Source organism: Lolium perenne, chromosome 2, assembly GCF_019359855.2.
Source record: "Lolium perenne isolate Kyuss_39 chromosome 2, Kyuss_2.0, whole genome shotgun sequence".
Taxonomy (NCBI): domain Eukaryota; kingdom Viridiplantae; phylum Streptophyta; class Magnoliopsida; order Poales; family Poaceae; genus Lolium; species Lolium perenne.
This window is the reverse complement of record NC_067245.2, coordinates 19,060,412-19,072,734: the sequence shown is the minus strand read 5'-3', so window position 1 is coordinate 19,072,734 and position 12,323 is coordinate 19,060,412.

Below are 12,323 nucleotides of genomic sequence, written 5' to 3'. Positions count from 1 at the left end.
GACATGGGTGAGAACTCTCTCCGACCAATAACCAATAGCGGGATCTGGAGATCCATAATGGCTCCCACATATTCAAAGATGACTTAGTGATCGAATGAACCATTCACATACGATACCAATTCCCTTTGTCACGCGATATTTTACTTGTCCGAGGTTTGATCATCGGTATCACTCTATACCTTGTTCAACCTCGTCTCCTGACAAGTACTCTTTACTCGTACCGTGGTATGTGGTCTCTTATGAACTTATTCATATGCTTGCAAGACATTAGACGACATTCCACCGAGAGGGCCCAGAGTATATCTATCCGTCATCGGGATGGACAAATCCCACTGTTGATCCATATGCCTCAACTCATACTTTCCGGATACTTAATCCCACCTTTATAACCACCCATTTACGCAGTGGTGTTTGATGTAATCAAAGTACCTTTCCGGTATAAGTGATTTATATGATCTCATGGTCGAAAGGACTAGGTAACTATGTATCGAAAGCTTATAGCAAATAACTTAATGATGTGATCTTATGCTACGCTTAATTGGGTGTGTCCATTACATCATTCATACAATGATATAACCTTGTTATTAATAACGTCCAATGTTCATGATTATGAAACTAATCATCCATTAATCAACAAGCTAGTTAAGAGGCATACTAGGGACTCTTTGTTGTTTACATATCACACATGTATCAATGTTTCGGTTAATACAATTATAGCATGGTATATAAACATTTATCATAAACATAAATATATATAATAACCACTTTTAGTATTGCCTCTTGGGCATATCTCCAACATGGCATTGGTTTGAGATTTGGAAAGGATTTGTGAAATTTCTAAAGTTTGAGGGAATCTAGAATCTAATTCAACATAGCATCTTGGCTTGGCTATTTTGAGCAATGGTCAAAGATCTGGTCAAAGGGGTCAACATCAAAGTTGCTCATCTTGATGAGGTCTTGGATGAGGTGCAAAGAGTTGTTAGGGTTTGGTTTAAGAATATCTTAATAGAAGGGCTCAAAGTGGGTATGTTGTTAAAAAAGTCATATGTGACCATTATCACATGCCACATAGTTTTTGATTTTTCTTTGATTTGATTTGATTTCTCTTGACCCAAATGATGTTGTTGATTGTTGAAATGATATAGAGGAGTGATCCAACCATTCACAACAAGTCTTATGGTCAAGATTCTTAATCTCACAAATTGGCTCTTTACTCTCATATGCCTCTATGGCATTTTTATTTTCCTTTTAAAATATTTTGTTTTCACCTTGGATTTGATTTGTTGAGCCCTAGGTAGGGTTGATTTAATGTTTTCAAAACATCTACACAAGGTAGCAAGGTCTAGGTAAAAGTTTTACCAAACTAGCCATAGGCACATAGGCCCTTTTTCTTATTTTATTTCTTTTTATTTTGTTTTAGCTTAGATGGTGAAAAGAGGGGTGAGGTTTAGGGTTTAGTGGGGTTTAGCAAAGGTTTCCCATTATTTAGGAAAGAAAAAGGGTATTAATCAAGGTTTTCATATTAGGGCTATATGCCCACATAGGTCTTTTTGTTTTCTTTTTGTTTCTTCTTATTTTATCTTATTTGGTTTGGAGAAAGTTAGGGTTTAGGGTTTTAGGTTATTTCAAAATACTTTAACAATCAATAAATGCCAAGATCACAACATATAAGTATGATCACTAGGTATCAAACTTAATTTAATAAAAGTTTTTGTTGGTTCCAAAATTTGGAAAATATGGAAATTCATTTTCTTTGTTTTTAAATTTTTGGGATGTTACAGGGTTCCAATACCCCTGGCCTCCTTCATGTCGAAGCGCTTGAGCATGTCTTGGAGGTACTTTGCTTGATTGATGAAGGTGCCTTGTCACCTTTGCTTCATGGCGAGAGTGGGCCATATAAATAGATTCTTGTGAGGCCTCTTGATATTCATCATGGTTTAGGTCTTCGCCTTGACCCTCATTGATGTTGATGCCAAACTTGAGGTTGTGGTAGTGGTTGACTCTCACTTGGTTGTTCAAAGGAAGAAGCTTGGCCTTGTGGTGTAGATGGCTCCACATGGGTGGAACTTGGTCCTTCCCCGGCACTCTTAGAAGGTAGCTTTTGAGGTTGGCGAGTGCTAACACCCATCCTTCCTACGGTATCCGGGGGAATTGCATCTCCTTTCTCACAAGAAGCACTTCGCTCCTCCAAAAGAACTATCATCTTCATCAAATGTCACATCACAAAATCCCACAAACCATCCAATAGACTCGTACTCCATCATCATGTTTGAGTGGCTTCAAATTGGATTCGACTTTCCCTTTCGGCAACCCCATGTTGTTGGGGAATGAATATGGCAAGGAGTATTGATGTTGGATTCCTTGTTCGCCGAAGAAGTCATCCAAGATGTAGTTCTAGAACTCCGTTCCATTGTTGCTCCTTATTGCGAGGATCGTGGTGTTGTACTTGCGTTGAACTTAATTGGCAAAATCCATCATGGTCCATTGTGTCTCATTCTTTTACTTGAGGAAGAAAACCCAACAATAGCGTGAATAGTCATCAACAATGACGAGGCAATACTTCTTCCTTCCAAGACTTTCATGAGATGGTGCACCGAAGAGATCAACATGTATGAGCTCCAAGCACTTTTGTGGTAGAGATGGTTGTCTTGGCCTTGTGAGGAGTTCCATGCATTTTTCTTTGTATGCAAGTCCTACAAACATGAACTTTGCAAGAGGGAACATTTTCTATTAGTCCGAGAATGTGGCCTCCCTTGTGGAGAATTTGCAAAGTCGTCATGTTGACATGGGCTAGTCAGCGAAGCCATAACCAACCCTTGTCACCTTTAGTGAATAGGCAAAGAGCGAAAGATGTAGTCTTTCACAACAACATACAACTCGCTTTCCACATATTCAACAAAGGCTACACGGAGTATCTTGCTCCACAAGAGGACCACCATATGTTCATTAAAAAAGGTACAAAGACCCAAGCGTGTGAAATGATGAACGGAAAGAACATTGTAACCAAGGGTCTTGACAAGGTAGGGTGTTACCACCACCTTACCAAGGCCCATTACCTTTAAGCTTGCTTGTGTTGTCACCATAAGAAACGGTAGAACGAGATAGCCCGAGGACGACAACAACTTCTTTGCTTCCGGTCAAAAGACTTGTGGCTTCAACATCAACCACCTATATAGCACCACCGGAAACAAAGCCCTTCATGGATCAAGTCTTGGATATAGGTACCCATTTTTCAATGGGCCCTATCATGATGTTCCTCTTTATCTTGATCCCCCTTCCTCTCTTCTTCTTTGGCTTGATAGCCACTTTCCCTCCATTGTAAGAGCCCTTATCGGCTTCGTCTCTAGCTTCAATGAATCCTTCCAAGTATAGGGCTTGGAGTTGGAGTCTTTCAATTTTGATCTTCAAACGATTGACTTCATCTTCGTGATCGCAACAAATGTGGTCCTTGCTTGCGAGATGGTACTCTTTCAACGCTTCTTCTTGCATGGACTTGATCACCATAAGTTTGGCCTTGCTTCTCTTTAAAGAGTCAATTTCTTCCTCATGGTCACAACAAGTAACATTTTCCTTGCTCAAGCGAATCCATTCCATCAAGGACTCATTTTGCATATCATTCACTTCCTTGAGCTTGGCCTTATGTCTCTTTAGAGCGGCGATCTCTTCTTCATGATCGCAACATGGCACCTTTTCCTTGCTCAACCGATAGTACTCATCCAAAGCTTCCTCTTGGAGAGAATTGACTTCCAAGAGTCTTGCATTATGTCTTCTCAAGGAGCAAACTTCATCAAGGAGCTTATCACAACATGAATTTGGGCCTTCATCTTCTTCCTTCTTGTGCGCTTCTTCGTGAGAATGCCTCCTCATCTCGGATAGAAGCACAAACTTGCTTTCCAAAGATTTGAAGTTCTTGGTGAGGGTTACAACTTCCTCAAGCAACCATTCATGGCTTTCCTCAAGATAGCGCTTCTTTGTCTTGAGCTCATCCACCCAACCAAGAGCATGGTCTCGATCCTTAGTGAGATGGGAGATGATAGAATTGTTGGAGTCTTCAAGGACAATTGCACTAACTTCAAGATCCATGTGCATGCTTAACTCATTCTCATAAGCTTGAGTGAGAGGGATAATCACATTTGACGCCTCTACCCCAATATGGTCTTGATCCGCACAAAGTTGAGTCAAGAGTGGCTCAACATGAGTCTTGGAATCCCCTAGCATGTTAGTGACAGAAGCATCCAAACCCACAATAGATATAGCATTAGAGGAAGGTGTAGGTTCGGAAGGGGATTCTACCTCCAATGATACCTTTGCCACAAGGCAACGAGAGTTGTTGGTGACGAGGTTCTCATTTGGAGAGTCGAAGAGGGAGAAGGAGGGAATGGAGATGGTGGCCACTCCCTCTTATTTCTTGTTCGAACCCTTGTCTTCACGCTCTTCACCTTCATCACAGATAATGAAGGCTCTAGGTTTCTTGGTGAAGGAGACCTTGGTGTCATCGGAGTTGGAGGAGAACTTGGAGAAACCTTTGGAGAGGGATTTGAACTTATTCTTTCGGACGAGCCTTCCACCATTGTCTTCCCTTCTCTCAAAGATACAATCCGCAACAAAATGACTTTTGTCTCCGCAATTGTAGCATGATCTCCCCTTTTGATCCTCCCTTGGACTCTTGGAGGGGTAACTTGAAGAGTCATGAGGTAAGTATCTTCTTTTCCTTGAACTTCGTGTCTTGTTCCCACTCCAAAAACTCTTGGCGGCAAGAGCCATGTGTTCATGATAACTGGCCTTGAGATCATCCGGATCCCACTCAATGGGATCCTCATCTCTCTCACTAGCCTCATGCTCCTTCATCCTCAATGCAAGGTTGGGTTTGCGAGTGTTGTGGGCGCGAGCAACAAGATCCTTCGCATTCTTCTTGGAGATGTCCAAAGCGATGAACTCGCTAAGGACTTCATCGGATGTCATAGCACGGAAGGAGGCGTTTTGGCGGATGGCCGTCAACTTCACTTCCTCGTAAGGGAGGAGAGTGTGTTAGAACTTTCGCTTGATCCAATGGTGATCCACAAACTTTGCTCCGATATCTTGCATTTGTACGGCGAGAGCGATAAGGCGCCGTTACATCTCTTCGGGCGATTCTCCCTCATTCATGATGAAGTTGTCGGCCATGTTGTTCACTTCATCGAAACGAGTGCTTTGAATGCTTTCATTTCCGAGGAAGAGCTTGTCGAGTTTATTCCATGCTTCCTTGGCGGTCTTGAGCGAGCGAATATGAGCGCGGTCCTTGGGTGTGACGGCCATGTGAATCATGTTGATGGCGGTGGCGTTGAGTTGGTCATCCACCACTTCTCTTCTTGTCAAGTTCTTCGGGTCTCGTGGTGAATAACCTTCCTCGCTGAAGCGCCAAAACTCGGTAGAAGCGCTGCGCACATGAGAACGCATTAAGAATTGCCAATTTTCAAAACTATTGGATTCAAGTAACGGTGGTGAACCATGAGACAAAATATAAGGCATAGGTATTGGAACATTTACGGTGTAATCACTTCGTGGAGGCACCGCATGATTACCTCCTAATTGTCCCGTAACTGGTGGTTCATCCTTCCGTTTTGATGAAGTGCCAACATCTTCAAGTTCCCCTTCTCGAGGTGGTTTTGTCAATTGCGCGACAAAATCAACAAGAGGAAGGGTGTTGACTTGTTGTGGGGAATATCGGCACTTGCCTTAGGATCTATGATGGGGCCGGGTTGGTTTTGGAGCCATCAACTCCATCATCATAGCCTTCATTTGACATACAATGGATGACTCCAATTTCTCGAGGTCATCCAAAGTAGTCGGAGTGCTATCGGCGATTGGTGGTGGAGGTGATTGCTCATCGGGAAGGAGACCATTCACAACCTTCTCTTGTTCGGCCATTTCTTAGGCGGTAAAGCCCGAGCAAGAAAACCTTGCTCTGATACCAATTGAACAGATCGTAGCGAACGAGAGGGGGGGTGAATGGACGCTACACAAATTTGATGTCTTTTTCAGATTTTAGGCGATGCGGAAGGTAAAGGTGATAGCTTTAGTGGTGGAGATGTTCCTAGTATGATCCTAGGATAGTGCAACAAACAAAGGAACCAAGCACAATAACAAAGTTAGGGAGCGGGACAACCGGGGGGCGCGGAGACGATGCGAGGTTTGTTTCCCGCAGTTCCTCCCACAAAAGGGAGTACGTCTGCGTTGAGGAGGTGCTAGCCTCACACAAGAGGCTAGGCGGCCACACCACGAAGGAAGGTCTCACCTTCTTCCCCGCGAGAGCTCCACAAAGGGGCTCCCCCTTCTCCACTAAGGCACCGGTCGAGGCGGTGGTTCCTTCACAAGGTTGGGGCGAGCTCCACAACACCGGAGGCTCCCAACACCCTATGGGGCTAGCACAACTCCAAGCTAGCCTCCATAGGTGCACTTCCTCCAAGATCCCACCGTAGGAACCCTAGCTCCAAGATCCACAAAGGACTAGCACGAATTGGTGAAATCTCTCTTGGTAGAACTATAGATCAAGGCCTCCTCCACCACTCCTCAAAGTTTGGGCAAGATTGGTTGGATGGGTGGGGAGATCCTCAAGGTTTAAGCTCAGCAACAATGGAGGAGAGAGAGAAGAGCTAAAAACGAGCTGGGGAAGAAGGGGCCTTTATATAGGGGCCCCCAAAATCCAACAGTTATTTGTTGTCTCCGCGTGACCGGCACTACCACTTTGGCAAGCGGTAGTACCGCTCTGGACTCGAAATACCTCACAGATGTAGCCACGTGGACTTACAGCGGTAGTACCGCTTTGGTACCACAATGGCCTCTATAAGTTTCTAGCCTGAGTTACGGTACATAAGCGGTACCAAAGCGGTACTACCGCCCATGGTACCGTAGAGGTACCGTAACCCTCTCTGTAAGTTTTTCAGTGCGATTTTTTCAGAGCGGTACTCCAGGGCGGTACCAATAGGGGTAGCGGTACTACCGCTTCTGGTACCGGTAGTACCGGTCATGCAGTGACATCTTTCTCCTCTTTTCCTCTCCAGCCATGTTACCTCGCGATACACACACAAAATCAGAAAACCGATAAGCTGCGCTTCAGTCCTCCGATCATGACGTGTTCAACGAGGTCACCGTGCACTTTCAAATCTATCAAAGACAATCTTTGTACACGGTGAAATTCATTCAAGTATTATTATCAAACACACAAAACACAGAGTATAGAATTTTCTCTTTCAGGAAGGCTACATGCTGCAAGATGCCATGTTTGTTAAAAAAACGTGTTGAGGTTGCGATACTCGCCACTCTAATCGGATTGAACATGCGGATTGTCTGAGATTTTTCAAAGTTTGGATATACCTAGATACTTCATCCGTCCTAAATTGTAACGCGTCTAATGATTTTCAAAAGTCAATGTTTTTAAGTTTAACGAAATTTATATACAAAAATATGAGTATTTACAATACTGAATCAACATCAATAGATTTACCATAAATTTTCTTAATATGTTCATTTAATATTGTAGATTTAATTTTTTTTCCTAAATATTTAGTCACCGTTAGAAAGGTTTGACTTTTGATAAATCCTTAGACACCTTATATTTTAGGATCGAGAAAGTATTAAATAGCATATAGAAACATTAAAATTTTGACAAAACTCAAACAGTCTGGGACGGGGGAGTAGTAGTGTACTACTATAGTTATGTAAAGTCTTCTTTCCTGGTCCCCTTGTGCTACCATTTTCTAACGTCAGTTTTGGCATCCATGCGGCAGCTCTGCGGCTTGGCTTGTAACAATATCCTCTCCTGCCATCTGTCCATTTGTAATGTCTCGTTGAGCTCGTGCTTTTCTGTCCAAAAGTCACTATCTATTTTCATTTTGATTTTCAGTTTATTCATTCAGATGAGAAAAACATTTTTTTAAGAAGAAAGTGTGAAGGCATGGATCCTAGGCTAAGTGCAGCTGTTTAATTTCTCCTAAATACAAATATGTGAGGCGTGTGCTTCCATAGACCCCCAACGTCGAACGGGTATGTTGAGCGGAACACAAGGACGACCCAGATTACTCCGCGGCGAGGGGCAGGATCGTCTTTTCAACTTCGATTCGGGTATAGAAATGCCCGCTCCAAAACCCGCAGGACCCGTTAGCCCGAGGAGGTACGCGTATCACCGCGAGAATACATACACGCCCGTACACATCTTCCGCGTACACGCCCGTACCCCTTCCGCGTACACACCTGTACCCCTTCCGCGTACACGCCCCTTCCGCGTACACGCCCGTCAATGCCCACGGGTCCACACACGGGTCCACGCACATGCGCACAGTCCAAAAGAGTCCACTACTTTATCCCCAGTCGGCCGCATCCCCTCCCCACCATCCCCATTTCCGGCAAAAAGCAGAGGAGAGAAAACCCTAACCCTAGTTCTTCGGCGAACGAAGCCTCTCTCCCTACACTCCCATTTCTTCGGCGAAGCACAGATCCGGCAATGGACATGAACCTAGCCGCGGCTGCTGCTGGTTTGGAGGGCGGAGAGGGAGCGGCTGCGGCTGCGGCTGCGGGGGCGGCCGCGGGAGAGGTTGCGGGAGCGGGAGCGGGAGCGGGAGCGGCTGCGCCTTCTGGTGCGGCGGCGGACATCGGCGCGGGAGCTGCTGGTGCTGATCTGGGCGGCATCGCTGATGCGGTGGCTGCTGCTGCTGCTCGCGCCGCTGCCGATAGGGAGGCGGCGTACAAGGAAATCGACGCCATGTACGAGGCCAGCCAGTACGTCCAGCCCTGCGAGGTAAATCTATGTCTCCCCTCTCAGATCTGGTAACCCCTGCAAAGTAGATGTAGTAGATGCGCGTGGATGCTATGTCGATCTGGTAACTGCAGCTATGTCCTCGAGTACATCGAGCCCTGCGAGTTAGATCTACTCCCTCCGTCCAGAAATAAGTGGATCTTGTATTAAAAGCAACAAACATTGGCGAGTTAATATTACTAGTTGAATGCCCGTTGTGATCTTGTATCCAAAGCAACAAACATTCATTTTTCTTGCACTTCTTCTACCATTGTGATCTTGTATCCAAAGCAATAAACTTTGTATTAAAATCATTACTGTGTACCACTATAAGAAGACGATATCATTCAAACTATTGTGGATTCAGCTAAATTATTCTCAAACAACAAATAAGATACAACTACTAAATAAGCCACTTGCCTAATATAAATGAAAGTTGCAGTCATACTAAGTTGGTTTGGAGCTTCTTCATATAGAAATGAGCCTATTTGCCGTTGGGGATTGAAATGGGTCAAGAGCTGAAGGTTTGCTGTTTACCATGATTTGGATACGCAAGAATGTATGATAAACGACTTGAGAACCACTTTTTAATACAGACCTCTCATTTGAATTTTTAAACAAGAAAAACATAGTTAACAGAGTGTTGAACCGTGTAGAAAAGCAATATAAGGCACATCTAAATTTTTACAGACATAAATACTAAACATATGTGCTGACAAGTGTTAAACAAGGAAAAAGTATTGGTATTTCAGACCTTGATTGTGGATCAGGTCCTTGCCCCGTTTTCCTGTAGATTCAGTGAATTATGGGAAAGCTTTTTTATGTAGATCAACACTATATTGTTCTATGCCAACATATGGAAAATAAAGAGTATGTCAGATGGAAAACTCATCATTTACATCCTGATGTATGTATCAAACAAACCAGAAATAATATTTATTATATCAGCTACTGCTTTATGTCTGCCGCTTGCATAAGAACATAAAGTCCTAAGGAAATTCAAACTTATGCTCAAATTATAAACAGAACAGAAAAATAGTAATTGGACTTCCACTAAGAAAAATAAAAGATATGTTCAAATGAAAGCTACTGCTTTCTTCATGAAAAAAGTACTATAGGAAACAAAATCAGCAACATATGTGACAAGGTAACCAAAAATGGATTGCCTTTTGACAACCTGCAAACCTAGAAATTTTAGGTGGTTGAAGAATGCCTACCTACAGTTGATTTGTTTTTGGATGTCGTAGAAACTCTTAGTAAGCTATTATTTTTGAAATTATTCATGCTTAGTAGTGACTCTTCAGGTTTGCCGAATGTGTGGAAAGTCCTTTCTTGGCGGTATGTAAATCTTGTACCAAGATAGAAAGCATAAATACATTATCTTTAACAGTTTGTAAATCGTGTATCCAAACTCCCATGGTTAAAGTTTGCTCTCTATGTTCCTCAAGTATGAATTGTAAGAATTACTCATTAAATTTAGCAGTTAATATTAAGAAGATATGAACTTTGTGAATACCATACCATGTTCTGCATCCTTTAGCCGCTTCCTCACACGTGCCCCTTTATTTGCAGTACAACACAGATGACGACGTCGACGAGGACAACTTTGAGTCCTACGTGCAGAGGCAGGTCAAGGGATTCGAGTCTCGGATTCTGAAGACAGTGCGGAGGGGAAAGCATGCTTGCCCCTTCTGTCCCTGCAAGGTGAAGGACGGCGCGCTGGCTTCCCTTGAGATGCATGCTATGGACACTCGCAACAGCGCCCGCGAGTGGCAGGGCAAGGCTGACCACGAGGCACTTGCAAGGTTTCTGCTGGGTCCTCGCTTTCCCCGTTCCGGCAGGATCCTCAAGAGGCGTCGCAACATCTGAACCTACCATGCATGCCTCAGCCCGATGCTCGCCCCCGTATATATGTTATGTCCTTGGAGCTTATTTCTGTCTGGTTGTAATGGATAACTAAGAACTTTTAGGTTTAATGTGTGTACGTAGAACCTTAAGTTCTACTTATGGAATTTCTTAGTACTAATTAAGAACTTATATCTCCAGTGTTATGCATGAATGCCTGCTTGTTTAGATAAATGCTAGTTATGACTGTTATGCATGAATGCCTGCTTGTTTAGATAAAGGCGCCTTAGATAAATGCTAGTTATGACAGTTATGCATGAATGCCTTGTTTAGATAAATGCTAGTTATAACTTTTAAGCATGAATGCCTTGTTTAGATAAATGCTAGTTATAACTGTTACTCTTTTATCTAGATAAATGCTAGTTATAACTATTATGCATGAATGCCTTATTTGTTATTCTCATGCATAGATTGTTTTTCACATAGACTGCTCAGTCTCCGTAGCCAAACTTGTTCGATCCCTCGATAACAAAGTCATTGCCACGTAGAGATGTTATCTAAAATCAACAAGTTTGATTACCATAGAAGGTACAGGTAAGAAAGGAGTAAAAAATAGTCACATATGAGTTTGAGGTAAAAAATAGTCACATATTTGTGTACTTGTGATTATTTCGACGTTGACTAAATAGACCATGCACCATTCCGTGTTAAGTCTCCTAGGTTTCTCACATGAAATAACCATGCACTCAGTTGGACTCACCCTGGCAACCCCATCCACATCCACATCCACATCCATCCACTTGATTTGGCATCGAAGGTTTCGTGTGAACACACGAAACCTTTAAAATACTTTTTTTGGTATTTTCATTTCAATTTCCACAAACTAATACATAATTGGGACATGGTTTTCCACAAACTAATACATAATTGGGACATGGTTTTCCACAAACTAATACATATTTTGAACCATGGTGGACACAAATATAAAATTTTGCAAAAAAACTAAACCTAACTAGACCGTGCATCCAAGGTTTCCTGTGTTCACTGCTAACAATCCCCAGTCACCCAAACTGGAAAATCCAGCGGGAGGATGAGGCGAACACCCAGAAACTTCCGTGCACGTATTCGCTGCGAAGAAACAACACTCTTCATCAGTCGTCCTCCTCGTCGGTGCTGTCGCCGTGGTTGTCGTTGTTGTCCCGGCGGCAGCGCGTCTCGTCGAAAACCTTGACGCTCAAGTCCCTGTCGCCATAGTAGGTGAACAGGAGGATGAAGCCGGCTTCGAGTCTGTGGTGGCGCGCGAACTTCTCCCAGCCGATGTGGAGGTACATCTTGCCGCGCCCGTCGTATATCACGTCGACGATCCACCGGTAGAAGCCGGACGAAGCCTCCCGCAGATGCAGCGTGCCCGGTCGATCGTCGCCGGCGACATAGACGGCGAAGGGGTCAGGAAGTCTCTGGATGCCGCGTGGGTCGCCCTTGAGTACGAGGACGAACTCGAACAGCACGGGCCCCTCCACGTCCATCTCCGGCGATGAAGCCGATGGTGTGGCAGGCGACGGCGAGCGTGCAGCTCTGCCGTGGCCACGGCCACGACCACGTCGGCCTCCGCCTCTCCCAGCCATGGCGTCAACTCTTGTTGAGACGGTGGCGGCAAGGGTTGGGGAGAGAGCCTCTAGGGTTTGTATGTGAAAGGGACGATGAGAGG